Source organism: Gossypium arboreum, chromosome 1 (genome assembly GCF_025698485.1).
Source record: "Gossypium arboreum isolate Shixiya-1 chromosome 1, ASM2569848v2, whole genome shotgun sequence".
Classification (NCBI taxonomy): Eukaryota; Viridiplantae; Streptophyta; class Magnoliopsida; order Malvales; family Malvaceae; genus Gossypium; species Gossypium arboreum.
In genome coordinates, this window is record NC_069070.1 from 21,602,921 (window position 1) to 21,622,417 (window position 19,497).

General features: G+C 37.8%; 1 long non-coding RNA gene across 1 annotated transcript; it reads right to left on the minus strand.

Annotated features, from left to right (window-relative positions):
* Window positions 1–13,363: 13,363 nt before the first annotated feature.
* On the minus strand, window positions 13,364–17,052 carry LOC128295110 (uncharacterized). The gene is made up of 4 exons (XR_008285432.1): window positions 16,853–17,052; window positions 15,896–15,937; window positions 14,524–14,609; window positions 13,364–13,739 (listed from the first exon to the last, which is right to left on the minus strand). It is a non-coding gene; the product is annotated as an uncharacterized LOC128295110 (long non-coding RNA).
* Between the last annotated feature and the right edge of the window lie 2,445 nt (window positions 17,053–19,497).

Below are 19,497 nucleotides of genomic sequence, written 5' to 3' on the forward strand. Positions count from 1 at the left end.
AACTGTACTAATTGGCCCGACCAAAAATTCTAGAAAAAAATTTGTTGATGCACATGTGAGTCTAGTTTCAGGGAAAAATCACGAAACTGATTTTCGAGTTGTGGAGCTCAAGATATGATTTTTAAGGTGACAGTGACACAGTTAGCCGGATGTCTGGAAATTTTTAAAATGAACTGTGCAAGTAAGTGGATTAAGCCCGTTAACCCCTCGTGTCTGACTCCGGCGACGGTCTCGGGTACGGGGTGTTACATTTTTCTTTTAATAAAACTTCATATTTCATCCATTTAATTCTTTAATACAAAAGACATGAAATTCTTATCATGAAACATTTACCTAACCCATTATCATGAAACATTTACCTAACTCATTATCATGAAACATTTACCTAACCCATTATCATGGAACATTTACCTAACCCATTATCATGGAACATTTACCTAACCTATTATCATGGAACATTTACCTAACCTATTATCAATTTGTATCAAACTTCATATTTCATCCATTTAATTCTTTAATACAAAAGACATGAAATTCTTATCATGAAACATTTACCTAGCCCATTATCATGAAACATTTACCTAACCCATTATCATGGAACATTTACCTAACCCATTATCATAGAACATTTACCTAACCTATTATCATGGAACATTTACCTAACCTATTATCAATTTGTATCAATTTGTACCATAAATTATGGATATCAAGTGTACATTTTGTCTACAACAACATGATGACCAGCCACTGCATGTAAAATGGGAGGTTTGTCATGCAAATCCTCCTATTTTGCACTCCTATTTATTTAGCCACTTCAATTTAGCCTATAGCATTTTCAAACATTTTCACATAGGTCCTATTTCAGAATTTCACCCCTATTTTCTTATGGAACAAAAATTAACTAAAATTGTCGGGTTCTATCTTAAGCTTGGGCTTTCTAGAGGCCTACTAACATAATTAAACCTATGCCAACATTCACAAGATTCCCGAAAATTGGGCCGTTACAACTCTACCCTCCTTAAAGAAATTTCGTCCTCGAAATTTACCTAATCAAACAGATGAGGGTATTGTTTGTTGCATCGTCTCTTCGGCTCCCAAGCTCGAAGTTTCCCTTCCTTAACTTGTTGAAAACGAGCGACCAAAGACTCATCGTTCAACTGTTTTCCTTAATCGATCCACCCAGGTTGGCCTCACTTGCAACTCACCAACAGACTTCCATCATCATATGACTCAGACGAGCAAACATTGCTCTCGGATCGACATGACTCTACGACTTAGAGCATCGGCTACCACATTAGCCTTGCTTGGGTGATACTCGATCGAGCAGTCATAATCCTTAAGCAACTCAATCCATCTCCTTTGCCTAAGGTTCAGCTCCTTCGAGTCAACAAATACTTAAGACTCTTATGGTCGGTGTATATAATACAACTTTCTCCGCACAAGTAATGTCTCCAAATCTTAAGTGCAAATATCACTCGCCAACTCTAAATCATGAGTCAAATAGTTTCCCTCATGAGGCTTAAGCTATCGTGATGCATATGCAACCACCTTACCCTCTTGCATTAACACGCAGCCTAAACCCACGTGTGATGCGTCATCGCTTCACAATAAAATCCTTCCTGCACTTCGGTGAATCAACACAGTGCTTGAATGTAACTTTCTTCAACTTCTCAAAAGCTTCCTGCTGCTTCTCAGTCCATACAAATGCTACTCCTTTCCTTATGAGTTTTGTCAGAGGTGCTGCCATCACAGAAAAACCTTCCACAAACCTTCTGTAGTATCCTGCCAACCCTAGGAAACTTTAAATTTCCGACACCGTCCTAGGTGGCTTCCACTCCAAAATTGCTTCAATCTTTCGAGGGTCCACCTTAATCCCTTGGCAGAGACCACATGTCCTAAGAAGGTTACCTCCTCAACCAAAATTCACACTTGCTGAACTTCACAAAGAGTTCCTTCTCCTTAACACTCGCAAAGACTATACGGAGATGCTCATCATGTTTCACTTCAGTTTCAGAATATACCAGGATATCGTCAATAAAGACGACTACGAACTGATCTAAAAATGGTTGGAACACACGATTCATCAAATCCATAAACGTTGCAGGAGCGTTCGTTAGTCCAAATGGCATAACCAGAAACTCGTAATGACCATACCGAGTCCTGAATGTCGTCTTTTGGATATCTGCCTCCTTGACCCTTAACTGATGATATCCAGATCGAAGGTCGATCTTGGAAAATACAGAAGCTCCTCTAAGCTGGTCGAATAGATTGTCAATCCTTGGCAGTGGATACTTATTCTTAATCATCAGTTTGTTCAACTGGCGATAATCAATGCACATTTCTATCGTACCATCCTTCTTTTTCACGAATAGCACTGGTGCTCCCCATAAAGACACGCTTGGCCTAATAAAGCCCCTATCCAACAACTCTTGAATTTGAGCATTTAACTCTACTAACTCCTTCGGTGCCATCCTATACGGTGCGATAGACACAGGCGCCATTCCAGGCAACAAGGCTATTCCAAACTCAACTTCTCGATTCGGAGGCAATCCTGGAAGCTCCTCCGGAAAAACATCTTGGAACTCCTTTACGGTTCTAACCTTATCCACTATCAGTCCCTCCTCTTCCGATTGACTTACAAATACCAATTAGGCCTCACAACTTTTCCGAATCCACTTTTCGGCTCTTAATGCCGACACCACATTGGACAAATAAGCCCTTCTCTCACCTATCACCATAACCTCCTCATCCTTTGTAGTTCTTAACACCATTCGTTTAGCAGCACAATCCAGAGTCACTTTATACTTAACAAGCCAGTCCATTCCCAAAATGAGTTCAAACTCTCCGAACGTTAACTCCATCAGATCTCCTGGGAAAATCTTACCTTGAGTTTCTAAGGGTACATCCCTATACTGCTTTGTCTATCCTAACCGAAAGTGACCCAAAGGACTTAGTACAGATACCCCACTCACAATCTCCTCGAGCAGCGGTCAAGTCATCCATAATCCGCTCGTGGCCTCCAACCAATATTTCGCCACATTCGGGCTATACCGACATGCCCTTAAAGATCTCCGTTTCGTTAGTCCCGAAGTCATTCAGAAATAGATCCCTGAATTTCGTTGCCCGAACTTGCTCCGCAACCCTTTCCGAACACGAAGCATTGCTCGTGACGGGGCATCATCCTCGCACCGCGATCATGAGACTCTACCTCATCATTGCGGTGGTACGGTGCATCCACCGCCGGCATATGTCTCAAGACGAAGATCTCGCCGAGCACTTCCTCGGCTCCGTCCACGGCTTGTACTCATATCGTATTATCTTGATTACGAATTTTTATGCATCAATTAATATTCCAGTGTTTATTACAGATGTTTTATGAATCAGACAGTAGTTTAGAGTTTGTTTTCGCAGAATCGAAGTCTAGTTACAGTTTCAGTTTCTTATCAGATTTTCCTATGGTTTCAGTATCATCCTATCTAGAGTATCCTAGCAGGATTTTAGTACAGACAGATAATTTAGGAAAATATTCAGAAAAATTCAGAATACTTACAGACTTGAGCCGGAGATTCGGAATGCCACCTTCTAAAGATCTAAATTTTGAAAATCGAGTTTTTCGCATTCTTTATAAAATTTTTGTTTTCGAAAATCTTTATTTTTGTAAACCCATTCCACAGCCGAGTTGTTGCAACCTAGGCTCTGATACCACTAAATGTAGCACCCCAAACCTGGCCCAGAAGTTATGGCCGGATCCGGCATGCCACATCAAAAACGTAAAAAAAAAATTTCCATTCTAAGTCTAGAAAATCGTACTTGATGTTCAAAAGATTAATTCATTAAGGGTTAAAATGAATGGAAGCTGTGCACCAGGTAGGAAACCAGAAAAGAGGTGGTGGGTCCATCGGACTGCTTAAGTACCAAGCTCCCTTCGAATCCAATCCTAGACATTCATACCACCATTGCCACACCTTAACGTCATGGATATTTCTAGGAAACAGATTTGATTAAGCCATTTTTAGGAAAAGTGATTAATTTTGGAAAATACTTTCATTGCGGAAGCTTTGCTTGTTGTCGTGTTATTTTGAAATCAATTGTTGTTTTTGAAAACGCGCCCTAAAGCTATCCAATTTCGACAGTTAAAATAAGTAATACCTATCTTAGTAATACATATTAAAACCATCAAAATAATTAAGCGGCCTTATTACATTTAAAACCCAAAACTTTAAACGTAAATAAAAGGATGTCCAGTTCACGAAGAAAATCAAACTTTCGAGCGGTGGCCACTCAAATTCCCTCACGACTCCAAGCCCACTATGGTTGGGGATTACTGCGTGGATGAAAATAAAAGGGTGAGTTTGGGGAAACTCGGATGTAAAATAACCCAACCATAGCCTATATCACTCAAACCACGAAATAAAATAAGTTGGCCTTAGCCTGCAATGTAATCTGAAATAAAGCCCATAGGCCCATAATGTAACGTAATGATATTACATGTTTATGCGAAACCCAACCATATCCAACCGTATACACCCCGTACCAACCTTACACCGTGTGGGAGACAACTCGACCCACCCAACCGCTACACACCACGAATTTGCACCATGGTCGCGAGCAGATAATGTGACAGAGTCACCAGATATGATAATCGTGGCGAGCCACCGAAGCAGAATATATGTGGCGAGCCACCAGATCGAGATATTTGTGGCATAGCCACTAGAACGCTTCCTCCATAATATAACCCATGTCCCCATGCAATGATATATAATCATGGCATACATCATACGTAATCGATCGTCATGCTTTTCAAATCCAAATTAACCCTAGGGGTATAACGGTAATTTTGCACCTAGAGGTATAACAATAATTTTCCATACATAGGGGTATTATAGTAATTTAGCTACTTTTAGGGTTTTCATGCATATCCTAACTATTTACGTACTATCAGAACACTTACCGTGCATACTTACGAATTGGGCCGTTGGCCCATGAACCCGATCTTTGGCCCATTAAGCCCAAATTATCAAAATGTACGAAATCGCTGCATCTGCAGCTTTATTACTTTAGATTACCAAATATACAAACCCAACTATCTTACAAGCATTCGCACATGTAACACCCCGTGCACTTGAGACCGCTGTTGAGTCGAGACACGAGGGGTTCGCAGACTTAAATCACTTATTGCACAGTCCATTTTAAATTTCCAGACGAGCTGGCTAACTGCATCACTGTTTCCTTAAAAATCATATCTCGAGTTCCAAAAGTCGAAAACCAAATCCGTAAATTTTTCCTGAAACTAGACTCATATATCCATCTAAAATTTTTTTTTTAGAATTTTTGGTTGAGCCAATTAGTACAGTTTATTAGTTAAAGTCTCCCCTGTTTCAGGATTCGACCACACTGACCTTCAAGCATTACGACTTGGATATCTCTCTGTACAGGGCCTCAATACTAAGGTCGTTTGTTTCTATAGAAACTAGACTTGAAAAGGAATCTGTACATATATGGAACAACTTCTAATTATCTCTGGTTAATTTATAATGAATTTCCAAAGTCGGAATAGGGAATCCAGAAACTGTCCTGGCCCTGTTTCGCGAAAACTTAAATATCTCCTAATATATTGTTCATATGATCATTTCGTTACTTTCCTATGAAAATAGATTTGTCAAGGTTAGATTACATAATTTATTCACAATTTAATTCCATTCCTACTATTTTTAGTGATTTTTCACATCCACGTCACTGCTGCTATCAGCATCCTTTTTTAAGGTAGACTTTACCTATTACATAGTTTCCATGCCTCTTAATGAACATATACATTCAAGATGACTATAACATTATGCTCAAAACGTATATAAGCCATTTTCACATGGCTATCCAAAGTTTTACATACCATATTTCAACAAAACATAATAGCCTATACTTGCCGAAATGTTCTCCTAGACCAACTAAGAAGAAAATACCAAAAGTTGCTAGTCGGTGTGATGACTTCGATGACGGTCCCGAATACGCAAAAAGTCGAGTCCAAGAAACCTAAAATAGGTGACAAGCAAACACCGAATGAGTATATAACTCAGTAAGTCATAAGCATTACACTACCATCCATTAATAAAATTTTCACAAGAGGAAACAACGAAATGAGGCTAAGTACTCCATCCATACCGAACTATGCCATAGTTTCTTAGACCTTACGATTCAATCTCATTCCAAGTCCTACATTGACATTTCATATGCTATTCAATAGAATAATTGAGGCATTTCCATACATCAATTTATTTTCGTTACAATCATACAACTAAGCAAACTTTCACCTATTCCACGATGAACCTTATGTACGTGACTTCAATTATAATCATCACATAGGTTCAAAACTTACCACGCTCAACTCCAAATATAAACATAGCACCTATTAGCCATGAACTCAAGGTACGCACCCTTTCCGCTGTCCAAATCGACTCGGTAAGGTCGCACCTTAATATAAATAATTGATAGAAAATATATATATAATGGGTTCGCACACATAGTGCTTAATAATCAACCACGCACACTTAGTGCCATGTACTTTAAACTCGCACACTTAGTGCCATGCATTTCAAGCCTGCACACTTAGTGCCAATCTCACAACCGTGAACACTTATTGCCCGCACACTTAGTGCCGAAAACCAGCCACTCTATACGCTTCACTTCCTTTTTACATTCGACAATTTCATCTCTACATACATATACATTTGTATACATTTCATCTCATTAACCACAATTGCATGGGTATTACGATCATTTAAATCAATACCAACTATATGCTTAATGACTTACCTTGTGTTGGGTAAAATAATTCCAAGTCGGCTACTCGATGACCTTCGATTTCCCCTTGTTGGACGCCTCTCCTTTAGGATCTTGAGCTTAAACAAATAAATTAACTCATTCAACCGCTTTGCTACATATATTGGTATTCACATTTTAATGATTTTATGACATACGGAACGGCATGGTAAAATTTTTATCTTGCTACCTTATGTTCTTAGCTATTCAGCTAATAACCATATGCTATCGCCCTACTATCAATAATTCAATCACACATGCATATATATATATGTCCGAATGTGCAAAGTTTAGACTCAACATCACCTATGCTCTTAATTTGATGGCTGAATATGCATACATATATACATGATATCAACTATACTATCATCTTTAATTCACCTAAACACAAAATTTCATCTCATGAACACTTGACCGAATTCTTCCTAATCTAGCATGGCTTCACATATATTTATAACATCCTACAAATCCACATATACCACATTTCTACATAAATTTTCTTTTACTTTTCCACTACTTCCATTCACAACATCAAAAGCACCATACACATGTATCATTACAAAGCTTCACACTTAGCATGCAAATGACATCAACACAAATCCACCTTAGCAGAAACTTAACTCATCTTCATGCCTCATCACCACAACATCAAACATCAACCAAGAAGACAACACCCATGGCGAATATCATCTCCATCCCATAGCAAAGATTTAAACCATGGGCTAGGTAGAACTCAAAGTAACAACTAAAAACATGCATGAATCTCATGGACAACATCAAACATACCTTAGTCTAGCAAACTACCATAGCTGATTTTCTCAAGCTCTCCCCTTCTTCTTAGAACATTCGCCAAGGAAGAAAAATGTGAAAGGATGGACACTTTTTTTCCTTTGTTTTCATCATATTCCTTTTTTTTTCATTATTTTATTCTTTCTAACATAACCACTAACCCAACATGTTTGCAACATGTTTCCACTCATAGCATGGCCGGCCACCATGCTTAAATTTTGGGTAAATTGACATGCAAACCCATCATTTTCACAACATGCATTAATAGACCACTTTACATTTGCCTAGCACATTTCTAAATTTTCTCACACAAGTCCTATTTGATAAAATTCACTTACAATTAACAAAATCCAAACGTGAAATTTTCACACATGTATATGTACATATAATGAGCATCAACTATGACGGTTAATTATTTTTATGACTCGGTTTAGCGGTCCCGAAACCACTTTTCGACTAGGGTCAATTTAGGGCTGTCACAACTCTCCCCCACTTAAGAAATTTTCGTCCCCGAAAATCTTACCGGTAAATAGGTTTGGGTATCGTTCTTTCATAGAGTTCTCGTGTTCCCAAGTAGCTTCTTCCATTCCGTGTTTGAGCCATAACACTTTCACTAACGGAACCTTTTGTTTCGCAACTCTTTCACTTCACGAGCTAGGATACGGATCGGTTCTTCTTCATAACTCATATCGGCTTGAATTTCAATCTCGGAGGGTTTATTACATGCGAAGGATCGGATCGGTAACGTCAAGCATCGAAACATGAAAACGTTATGAATCCTTTCAAGTTCGGGGCAAGATTAATCTATACGAATCGACCAATTAGTTCGGAGATTTCAACGCCCAATGAACCTCGGACTTAGTTTGCCCTTACGGCCAAATCTGAGTATCTTTTTCCAAGGCGAGACCTTAAGAAACACTTTGTCTCCCACTTGATACTCAATATCTCTTCGTTTTAAATCCGCATATGACTTCGACAATGATGTCGCCTTCGACTTTCACAAATTATTCTTACTTTCTGCTTCAAGATCTTTAATCAAATCCACTCCAAAATTTTACTTTCACCGAGCTCGGTCCAAAACAATGGCGTCGGCATTTTCGATCGCATAAAGCCTCGTAAGGTGCCATCTTAATACTTGACTGAAAACTATTGTTGTAAGCGAATTCAATCAAAGGTAAATACCGTTCCCATGAACCACTAAACTCGAGGATGCAACATCTCAACATATCCTCAAGTATCTGAATTATCCACTCAGATTGACCATCTGTTTGTGGATGAAAAACGGTGCTAAAATGCAGCTTGGTACCCAAAGCTTCTTGCAATTTCTTCCAAAATCGTGAGGTGAATCTCGGATCTCTATCCGACACGATAGAAATAGGTACCCCTTGTAATCTCACAATCTGAGAAACATACAATTCAGCTAATTTATCCATTGAAAAATCTGTACGTATGGGGATAAAGTGAGCCGACTTAGTCAATCTATCAACAACGACCCAAATCGCATCTTTCTTACTTGTCGACACTGGCAACCCAGATACAAAATCCATCGTTACTCGATCCCATTTCCATTCAGGTATCATGATCGGTTGGAGTAAACCTGTAGGCACTTGATGTTCCGCCTTCACTTGCTGACATATTAAACACTTCGAAACAAAATCGGAAATGTCTCGTTTCATACCATGCCACCAAAATTGACGTCTTAGGTCGTGGTACATTTTCGTACTCCTCGGGTGAATTGACATTCGGCTACAATGAGCTTCGTTCAGAATCATCGAAATGAGTTCTAAATTTCTTGGAACACACAACCGATTTTTGTACCTCAAACAATCGTCATCATCAATTTGAAACTCCGATTCCACATTCGGAACATATTCAGCCCGTTTTGCAACCAACTCATCATCGACTTTCTGAGCTTCACAAATTTGATGAATCAATAATGGTTTGGCCTTTAATTCGGCCACTAACACATTGTCGGGTAGAACAGACAAGTGTACATTCATTGCTTGTAAAGCAAACAGTGATTTCTGGCTTAAGGCGTCCGCAACCACATTAGCCTTTCCCGGGTGATAATCAATGACCAGCTCATAATCTTTCAACAACTCAAGCCAATACCTTTGTCGCAGATTCAAGTCTCTTTGAGTCCTCAAATATTTGAGACTTTTGTGATCCGAAAATACATGGCACTTCTCACCAAATAAGTAATGTCGCCATATTTTCAAGGCGAATACGATGGCGACTAATTCGAGATCATGGGTCGGATAATTTTTCTCATGTGGCTTTAATTGTCTCGACGATAGGCCACAACTCGACCTTCTTGCATCAATACGCAACCTAACCCAAGTAGGGAGGCGCCACTATAGATGACAAACTCTTTGCCCGATTCGGCCGCACTAAAATTGAGCTTCAGTCAAATAAGTTTTCAGTTGATCAAAACTTTTCGACATTTTTCCGTCCATTCGAACTTAACATCTTTTGAAGTAGCTTCACATGGGTGTGGCTATCATCGAGAAACCTTTTACAAACCGTCGGTAGTAACCAAAGTCCCAAAAAGCTCTTAACTTCAAGAATATTCCTTGGAGGTTTCCAATCGAGTATGGTAAAAATTTTGTTCGGATCCACCGACACCGTCACGGACACCACGTGCCCCAAAAAGCTAACCTCTCTCAACCAAAATTCACATTTATGAATTTTGCATATAACTTCTTGTCTCGTAAAATTTGCAATACTAATCTCAAATGCTCGGCATGTTCAAATTTCACCTTGTGAATAAACTAAAATATCATCAATAAACACAACCACAAACCGATCCAAGTATGGTCGAATACTCGATTCATTAAATCCATAAATACCGCAGGGCATTAGTGAGCCCAAACGGCATCACTAAGAATTCAGAGTGACCGTATCTCATTCGAAAGCGCTTTGGGTATATCCGAATCTCGAATCCAAGAATCGATAATAACCCGATCTCAAATCTATCTTTGAAAACACCGAGGCTCCTTTAGTTGATCAAACAAATCATCAATATGCGATAACGGATATTTATTCTTTATTGTCACTTTATTCAGCTGACGATAGTCGATGCACAACCTCATGGTTCCGTCCTTCTTTTTCACAAACAATACTAGTGCACCCCAAGGTGAGAAACTTGGTCGAGCAAAACCTCTATCCGTCAATTCTTGCAACTGAGCTTTCAACTCTTTCAACTCGGTTGGTGCCATACGATCACGGAGCTATCGAAATCGGCGTAGTCCTGTACAAGCTCAATGCCAAACTCTACCTCCCGAATTGGTAAACCCGGTAATTCTTGGGAAAACGTCCGGTATTCACAAACCACCGCAGATTTGGGTTTCCTTTCTAACTCTTTGTCATCAAGTACATACGCAAGGTATGTTTCACACCCTTTTCACATATCTCTAGCGATCATTGAAGATATTATCGCGGCACCCCTTTAAATCAAGAGATCGAACTTGGACTACTTCATTATTTGTACTCCTCAAATCAATGGTTTTCCTTTTACGATTCACCATCGCATCATGTACGGTCAACCAATCCATACCGAATAACATCAAATTCGTCAAACGGTAAAAGCATCAAATCACCGGAAAAGCAGATTCTCGGATTATTAGAGGCATTTCTTACACACTTTATCAACAAGTACGTATTGGCCCAAAGGGTTTGACACTCGAATTACGAACTCGAGAGACTCGACAGATAGAGTCTTATTGGATGCTAAGGTTTCACATACGTATGAATGAGTATAGCCGTGGTCAATCAATGCAATCACACTATTATCAAAGAGAGTGAAAGTACCAAGATAACATCGGGGAGGATGCCTCCTCTCGTGCTTGAATGGCATATGCTCTAGCAGAGTACGGGTCTCGGTTCAAACAGTAGTATCGAGGCCCTCTCGACTACCACCCCTACCTCCTGAAATTTTCGTGGTCTACCTCTAGTCATCATTCCACTAGGTCTTGCACCTTGCATCCTATTCTTCTCATCAAGCTCCGTGCAATCTCTAATAAAGTGGTCCTTCGAACCGCATCCGTAACAGGCCCTGTTAGTAGACTTACCCCAACATTCACCTATGTGTCGTCTTCCACATTGGGGGCATTCAGGTTTCTCTTAGCGATTATTGCCCACACTAGCTACTAAAGTAGCTCAGGAGTCCGTCGATGGTCGTGCTCTAATGGAAGTTCCCACAGTCGTCCTCAATTTATTAGTGTCCTCCCTGAACTTCTTTACAGCTGAGAACGGAGCTTTACCCATCGATCTTTTACGATAGTCTCTAGCTTCAAATTCAGCCTTCTTCTTCTCCTTTCCAAGTTCTTCCGCCTTGCAGGCTCGTTCAACTAGTGTTACGAATTCTTTTATCTCCAAAATACCCACTAGTAGCTTTAAATCTTCATTCAATCCTTCTTCAAATCTCTTGCACATAGCAACCTCATCAGCCACACACTCCCGGGCATACCGACTGAGTCTTACGAAGTCATGTTCGTATTTAGATACTGTCATACGGCCTTGCTTGAGTTCCAATAATTCCTTACGCTTTTGATCGATGAACCGTTGACTAATATATTTCTTTCGAAATTTCGCTTGGAAGAAATCCCAAGTAACTCGTTCGTTTGGGACTATGAAAATCAAGGTCCTCCACCAATAGTAGGCTGAGTCTCGCAACAAGGATATATCACACTTTAGACATTCATCGGTGTGCATGATACCATCGAACACCGAATGGTGTTATCAAGCGAACTTCGGCCCTTTCGGCATCATCAAGAACTATGGCCTTGAACTCCTCGGCTCCGCTTCCTAATCAAGTCTACAAGTTTACTCGACCTCACAGGATCGAGAATTGATGGCATTACGGGCTCTTGGGGTGGATTATTCAAATTCGGGAATGGTTGGACAGCCGGAATGGTTCGCATATTATGCGACCCACTCATTCATCATGGTGAAGAAGGCTTGTTTTGCCCCTCATCCTGATTATTTGCAGATGATCGAGGTTCAACAGCGGTGTCCCTTGCGCAGAGCAGCCGCTACACTTTCAACGTCATCCGCTAAGGGTCTCTACCCCGTGTTCCATTTGCTAATCAAAACAAAAATTTTAACCGTCGAAGTCATCACATTATTAAGCACTAACATTAAGGCATGTATAGCTAGACTCATACACGCTATGGTAGTCCTAGAACCGACTAAACCATAGCTCGATACCAACTTTAATTGTAACACCCGTGCACTGAGACAGCTTGGAGTGAGTCGTATACGAGGGTTCGCAGACTTAAATCACTTATTGCACAATCCATTTTAAATTTCCGCACGAGTGGCTAATCGCATCACTGCTTTCCTTAAAATCATATCTCGAGTTCCAAAAGTCGAAAACCAGTTCTGAAAATTTTTCCTAAAACTAGACTCATATATCCATCTAAAATTTTTTTTTAGAATTTTTGGTTGAGCCAATTAGTACAGTTTATTAGTTAAAATCTCCCTTGTTTCAAGATTTGACCACACTGACCTTCAGGCATTACGACTTGGATATCTCTCTGTACAGGGCCTCAATACTGATGTCGTTGGTTTCTATAGAAACTAGACTTGAAAAGGAATCTGTACATATATGTAACAACTTCTAATTATCTCTGGTTAATTTATAATGAATTTCCAAAGTCGGAACAGGGAATCCAGAAACCGTCCTGGCCCTGTTTCGCAAAAACTTAAATATCTCCTAATATATTGTTCATATGATCATTTCGTTACTTTCCTATGAAAATAGATTCGTCAAGGTTCGATTACATAATTTATTCACTATTGAATTCCATTCCTACTATTTTTAGTGATTTTTCACATCCACATCACTGCTGCTATCAGCATCCTTTTTTAAGGTAGACTTTACCTATTACATAGTTTCCATGCCTCTTAATGAACATATACATTCAAGATGACTATAACATTATGCTCAAAACGTATATAAGCCATTTTCGCATGGCTATCCAAAGTTTTACATACCATATTTCAACAAAACATAATAGCCTATACATGCCGAAATGTTCTCCTAGACCAACTAAGAAGAAAATACCAAAAGTTGCTAGTCGGTGTGATGACTTCGATGACGGTCCTGAATACGCAAAAAGTCGAGTCCAAGAAACCTAAAATAGGTGACAAGCAAACACCGAATGAGTATATAACTCAGTAAGTCATAAGCATTACACTACCATCCATTAATAAAATTTTCACAAGAGGAAACAACGAAATGAGGCTAAGTACTCCATCCATACCGAACTATGCCATAGTTTCTTAGACCTTACGATTCAATCTCATTCCAAGTCCTACATTGACATTTCATACGCTATTCAATAGAATAATTGAGGCATTTCCATACATCATTTTATTTTCGTTACAATCATGCAACTAAGCGAACTTTCACCTATTCCACGATGAACCTTATGTACGTGACTTCAATTATAATCATCACATAGGTTCAAAACTTACCACGCTCAACTACAAATATAAACATAGCACCTATTAGCCATGAACTCAAGGTACTTACCCTTTCCGCTGTCCGAAATCGACTCGGTAATGTTGCACCCTTAATATAAATAATTGATAGAAAATATATATATATAATGGGTTCGCACACATAGTGCTTAATAATCAACCACGCACACTTAGTGCCATGTACTTTAAACTCGCACACTTAGTGCCATTCATTTCAAGCCTGCACACTTAGTGCCAATCTCACAACCGTGAACACTTATTGCCCGCACACTTAGTGCCGAAAACCAGCCACTCTATATGCTTCACTTCCTTTTTACATTCGACAATTTCATCTCTACATACATATACATTTGTATACATTTCATCTCATTAACCATAATTGCATGGGTATTACGATCATTTAAATCAATACCAACTATATGCTTAATGACTTACCTTGTGTTGGGTAAAATAATTCCAAGTCGGCTACTCGATGACCTTCGATTTCCCCTTGTTGGACGCCTATCCTTTAGGATCTTGAGCTTAAACAAATAAATTAACTCATTCAACCGCTTTGCTACATATATTGGTATTCACATTTTAATGATTTTATGACATACGGAACGGCATGGTAAAATTTTTATCTTGCTACCTTATGTTCTTAGATATTCGGCTAATAACCATATGCTATCGCCCTACTATCAATAATTCAATCACACATGCATATATATATATATATGTCCGAATGTGCAAAGTTTAGACTCAACATCACCTATGCTCTTAATTTGATGGCCGAATATGCATACATATATACATGATATCAACTATACTATCATCTTTAATTCACCTAAACACAAAATTTCATCTCATGAACACTTGACCGAATTCTTCCTAATCTAGCATGGCTTCACATATATTTATAACATCCTACAAATCCACATATACCACATTTCTACATAAATTTTCTTTTACTTTTCCACTACTTCCATTCACAACATCAAAAGCACCATACACATGTATCATTACAAAGCTTCACACTTAGCATGCAAATGACATCAACACAAATCCACCTTAGCCAAACTTAACTCATCTTCATGCCTCATCACCACAACATCAAACATCAACCAAGAAGACAACACCCATGGCGAATATCATCTCCATCCCATAGCAAAGATTTAAACCATGGGCTAGGTAGAACTCAAAGTAACAACTAAAAACATGCATGAATCTCATGGACAACATCAAACATACCTTAGTCTAGCAAACTACCATAGCTGATTTTCTCAAGCTCTCCCCCTTCTTCTTAGAACATTCGCCAAGGAAGAAAAATGTGAAAGGATGGACACTTTTTTTTCCTTTGTTTTCATCATATTCCTTTTTTTTCATTATTTTATTCTTTCTAACATAACCACTAACCCAACATGTTTGCAACATGTTTCCACTCATAGCATGGCCGCCACCATGCTTAAATTTTGGGTAAATTGACATGCAAACCCATCATTTTCACAACATGCATTAATAGACCACTTTACATTTGCCTAGCACATTTCTAAATTTTCTCACACAAGTCCTATTTGATAAAATTCACTTACAATTAACAAAATCCAAACGTGAAATTTTCACACATGCATATGTACATATAATGAGCATCAACTATGACGGTTAATTATTTTTATGACTCGGTTTAGCGGTCCCGAAACCACTTTCCGACTTGGGTCAATTTAGGGCTGTCACAGCACACACGCAAATTCCCAAAATACCGACTTTTCGGCATTTTGGCTTTTCGGCTTTTGCCAATCTAGTCTATGAGAGGGTGTCAATTACACACCTGTTTGCGACGATATGCTGACGAGATCCACACACGAACCGCCTACAATTGGATTACTAACACGTTAATCTAACTATTCAAATACAAAATACGTATTAACCCCTTACAATATTCGGCCAACCACACCTACAGATTATAGTAAGCTTATAAGAAATCAATAAGCAACTCATTAACAAATATTTGTCAATGTTTACTACATAATCATAATTGAACTGCAAGCTGTCTTCCTAAGCAACAGTCACTAAATTATTTATAACTAGAGCTACGAAACTCCAAATCAAGTGCCGTTAATTTCCCTGAAAATAGACTCATATATCTTTTATCCATAAAATTTTTAGAATTTTTGGTATGGCCAATCAATACCAGATTTTTCTTAAAGTTTCCCATGTTTCACTGTTTGACTAATCTGACCACTCTTCATTACGAATCAAATTTCTCATTGTACAGAATTCAAAATATGTTCTCGTTTATTCCATTTGAAACTAGACTCATTAAGCTTTAATTACATAATTTATGCAGCTTCTAACTCATCTCCCACAATTTATGGTGATTTTCCAAAGTCACGTTACTGCTGCTGTCCCAAGCAGATTTATTACCAAATCACTCTTTCACACCTAACTTTCATTTTTGTTATTTAAACATGTATATCACCAATCAATCATCACATATCTATGATTTTACTTAAGTGTAATCTCCATTTCATCATTTTAAAGCACAACATGTTAGCCGATTTTTCCCTTTAGCATCTAAGGCACATGCATGCTCATTTGTTTGGCTCAACTTCACCTATCTTCCATTTTTCATCAAAAGAACATGAAACAACAACCATTTCCTTCATTTTAATTCATGACTAAATGCTCACAACACAACTAAAAATCAAAATATACTTCAAGAGTTAAGGTAGAATCAAGAAGAACTCATGAACCTCAAAATAGAAGCAAGGTACCAAGAACTTACCTTCAATTTTCCTCCTCCTAATGACCGAATATTCAAGAGCTTTCTCTTCTCCTTTCTCTTCTCTAACTTTCAGCTATGATGAACAAAGATGGACAAAACTTTGTTCTTTTCACCCCTTTTTCTTTTAATAAAACTTCATATTTCATCCATTTAATTCTTTAATACAAAAGACATGAAATTCTTATCATGAAACATTTACCTAACCCATTATCATGAAACATTTACCTAACCCATTATCATGGAACATTTACCTAACCTATTATCATGAAACATTTACCTAACCCATTATCATGGAACATTTACCTAACCTATTATCATGGAACATTTACCTAACCTATTATCAATTTGTATCAATTTGTACCATAAATTATGGATATCAAGTGTACATTTTGTCTGCAACAACATGATGACCAGCCACTACATGTAAAATGGGAGGTTTGTCATGCAAATCCTCCTATTTTGCACTCCTATTTATTTGGCCACTTCAATTTAGCCTATAGCATTTTCAAACATTTTCACATAGGTCCTATTTTAGAATTTCACCCCCTTTTTCTTATGGAACAAAAATTAACTAAAATTGTCGGGTTCTATCTTAAGCTTGGGCTTTCTAGAGGCCCACTAACATAATTAAACCTATGCCAACATTCACAGGATTCCCGAAAATTGGGGCGTTACACGAGAGGTCAAAGAGTTGTGAAATAAATGAACATATTTAGTGAAGGTTTTATGGCAACGTTAGGGTGTTGAAGAGGTTATGTGGGAGCCCAAGGAAGCTATGAGAAAATAGTACCCTAACCTATTAACTGGTAAGATTTTCGGGGACGAAAATCCTTAAGGGCGAAGATTTGTAACAACCCATTTTTAGTCAAATCAAAACAGTAGTTTCGGGGCCACAAATCTGAGGTTAAAATAATTATTTTATTATTATTTTAATGTTTACAGTATAATATTATGTTGGTGTGAAAATTTCGTTAAGAAATTTTATCATTTGATTGGTAAATTTGATAAAAAGGACTAAATCACGTAAAATGCAAAACTGATGTTCTATTAGCTAAAGTTGTCTAATAAGTATAGAAAATTAAAGTTAAGGTCCTTATGTTGTAATTGGACCATTTTAATTGTGAGGGGACAAAGATGGGCATGTATTATATGGTTTTAATGAATTATAACTAAGGTTAATTTAGTAATTTGGTTAATTAATAAGTTAAAAAATAAAATAACATAATGTCATCATCTTCCTTAAGTGATTAACACCAAAAATTAGGGCTAGAGAAAGCCATTTTTATTCCTTTCATTTGGCCAAGTTAAATACAAGAAAATAGATCAAGAAAAGAGGAATTCGAACTTAGATCGAGGAACAAAGCAAAGTAATTGAATAGTCGGTTTGTTCCATCATTCCGTACACGAGGTAAGTTCGTATAATTGAATTTAAATGTTTATTTATTTAATTGATGGATGGAATTGAGATTGTATTTATCCTATTAGTTAATTTGGAGATCTTAAATTAAATGTACGGTTAAATAAGATGAGCTGTTGAATAAGACCATAGCTGGGCTATGGCAATCAGAAAATAAGACCATAACTGGGTTATGGCATGTGAATGTAAGACCACGGCAGGGACATGGCAATGTATGTGTATGACCATAGTTGGACTATGGCATCGGAAAATCAATGTACTCATAACGTAAGCATTTAAATGCTCGAAGTGATTTGGTAGTAAAATTGGTGAGAAATAGATGCATATCGATACAGATATGTACGGAAAATTGTTCAAGTAACGAGATAAAAGAAGTCGAGAACTTATGAGTTATTATGTGGTTAAACTTTGCGTTAACTCATTGATTGATGTTTAAAATGCAATTTATGTTATCGATTTTGAAATTCTAATGAATAATGAGATTATTTCATAATTAAATACGAACTTACTAAGCTCTATAGCTTACTTTGTTTCTTTTCTATGTTTTATAGTATTTCGAAGCTAGCTCAGATTCGGGGATTGTCAAAGAATTCATCGCACTATCGGACATCTATTTTGGTGTTTTTGAGTTCTGTATATATGGTATATGGCATGTATAGGCTTTGATCATTTTGGTGTGTTTGATGGAAATGTATTTTGGCCATTAGAAGTAGCTTATGAAAGTTATGTAGTTTGTTATAAATATTGCCATGTGATATGGTTGATGTTGAATTATGATACTCAAATGTTTATTATGGTATGAGGTATTTATTTGGTTGGGATATGTTTGTTGTGGATTGGTTTTGGATGATGAATTAGATGAATTATGGTACATGATATATATATGTGAGTTATGTCTAGTAAAGCAAATTGAGTTGATAGGTATTTGAATAGGTAAATGGCATTGAATTGAGTATTGAAATGGTTGAAATAGATATAGTATGTTGATGACTTTTGGTTGCATATTTGTGTCTTGAAATGGTACCATTTGAGTTATGTAGGTACATGCAAATTTGGGTGACAAATTGGCTTAGTAAATAGCTTATTTTTGTCCACACGGGCAGAGGCATGGCTTGTTTCTCAGCCTTGTGTGACACACGGTCATGTTACACGGCCATATGTTCGCTGGTGTTGAATTTTAAATCATTTCAGTATGCTCCACATGGCCTCACACATGGGCGTGTGACTT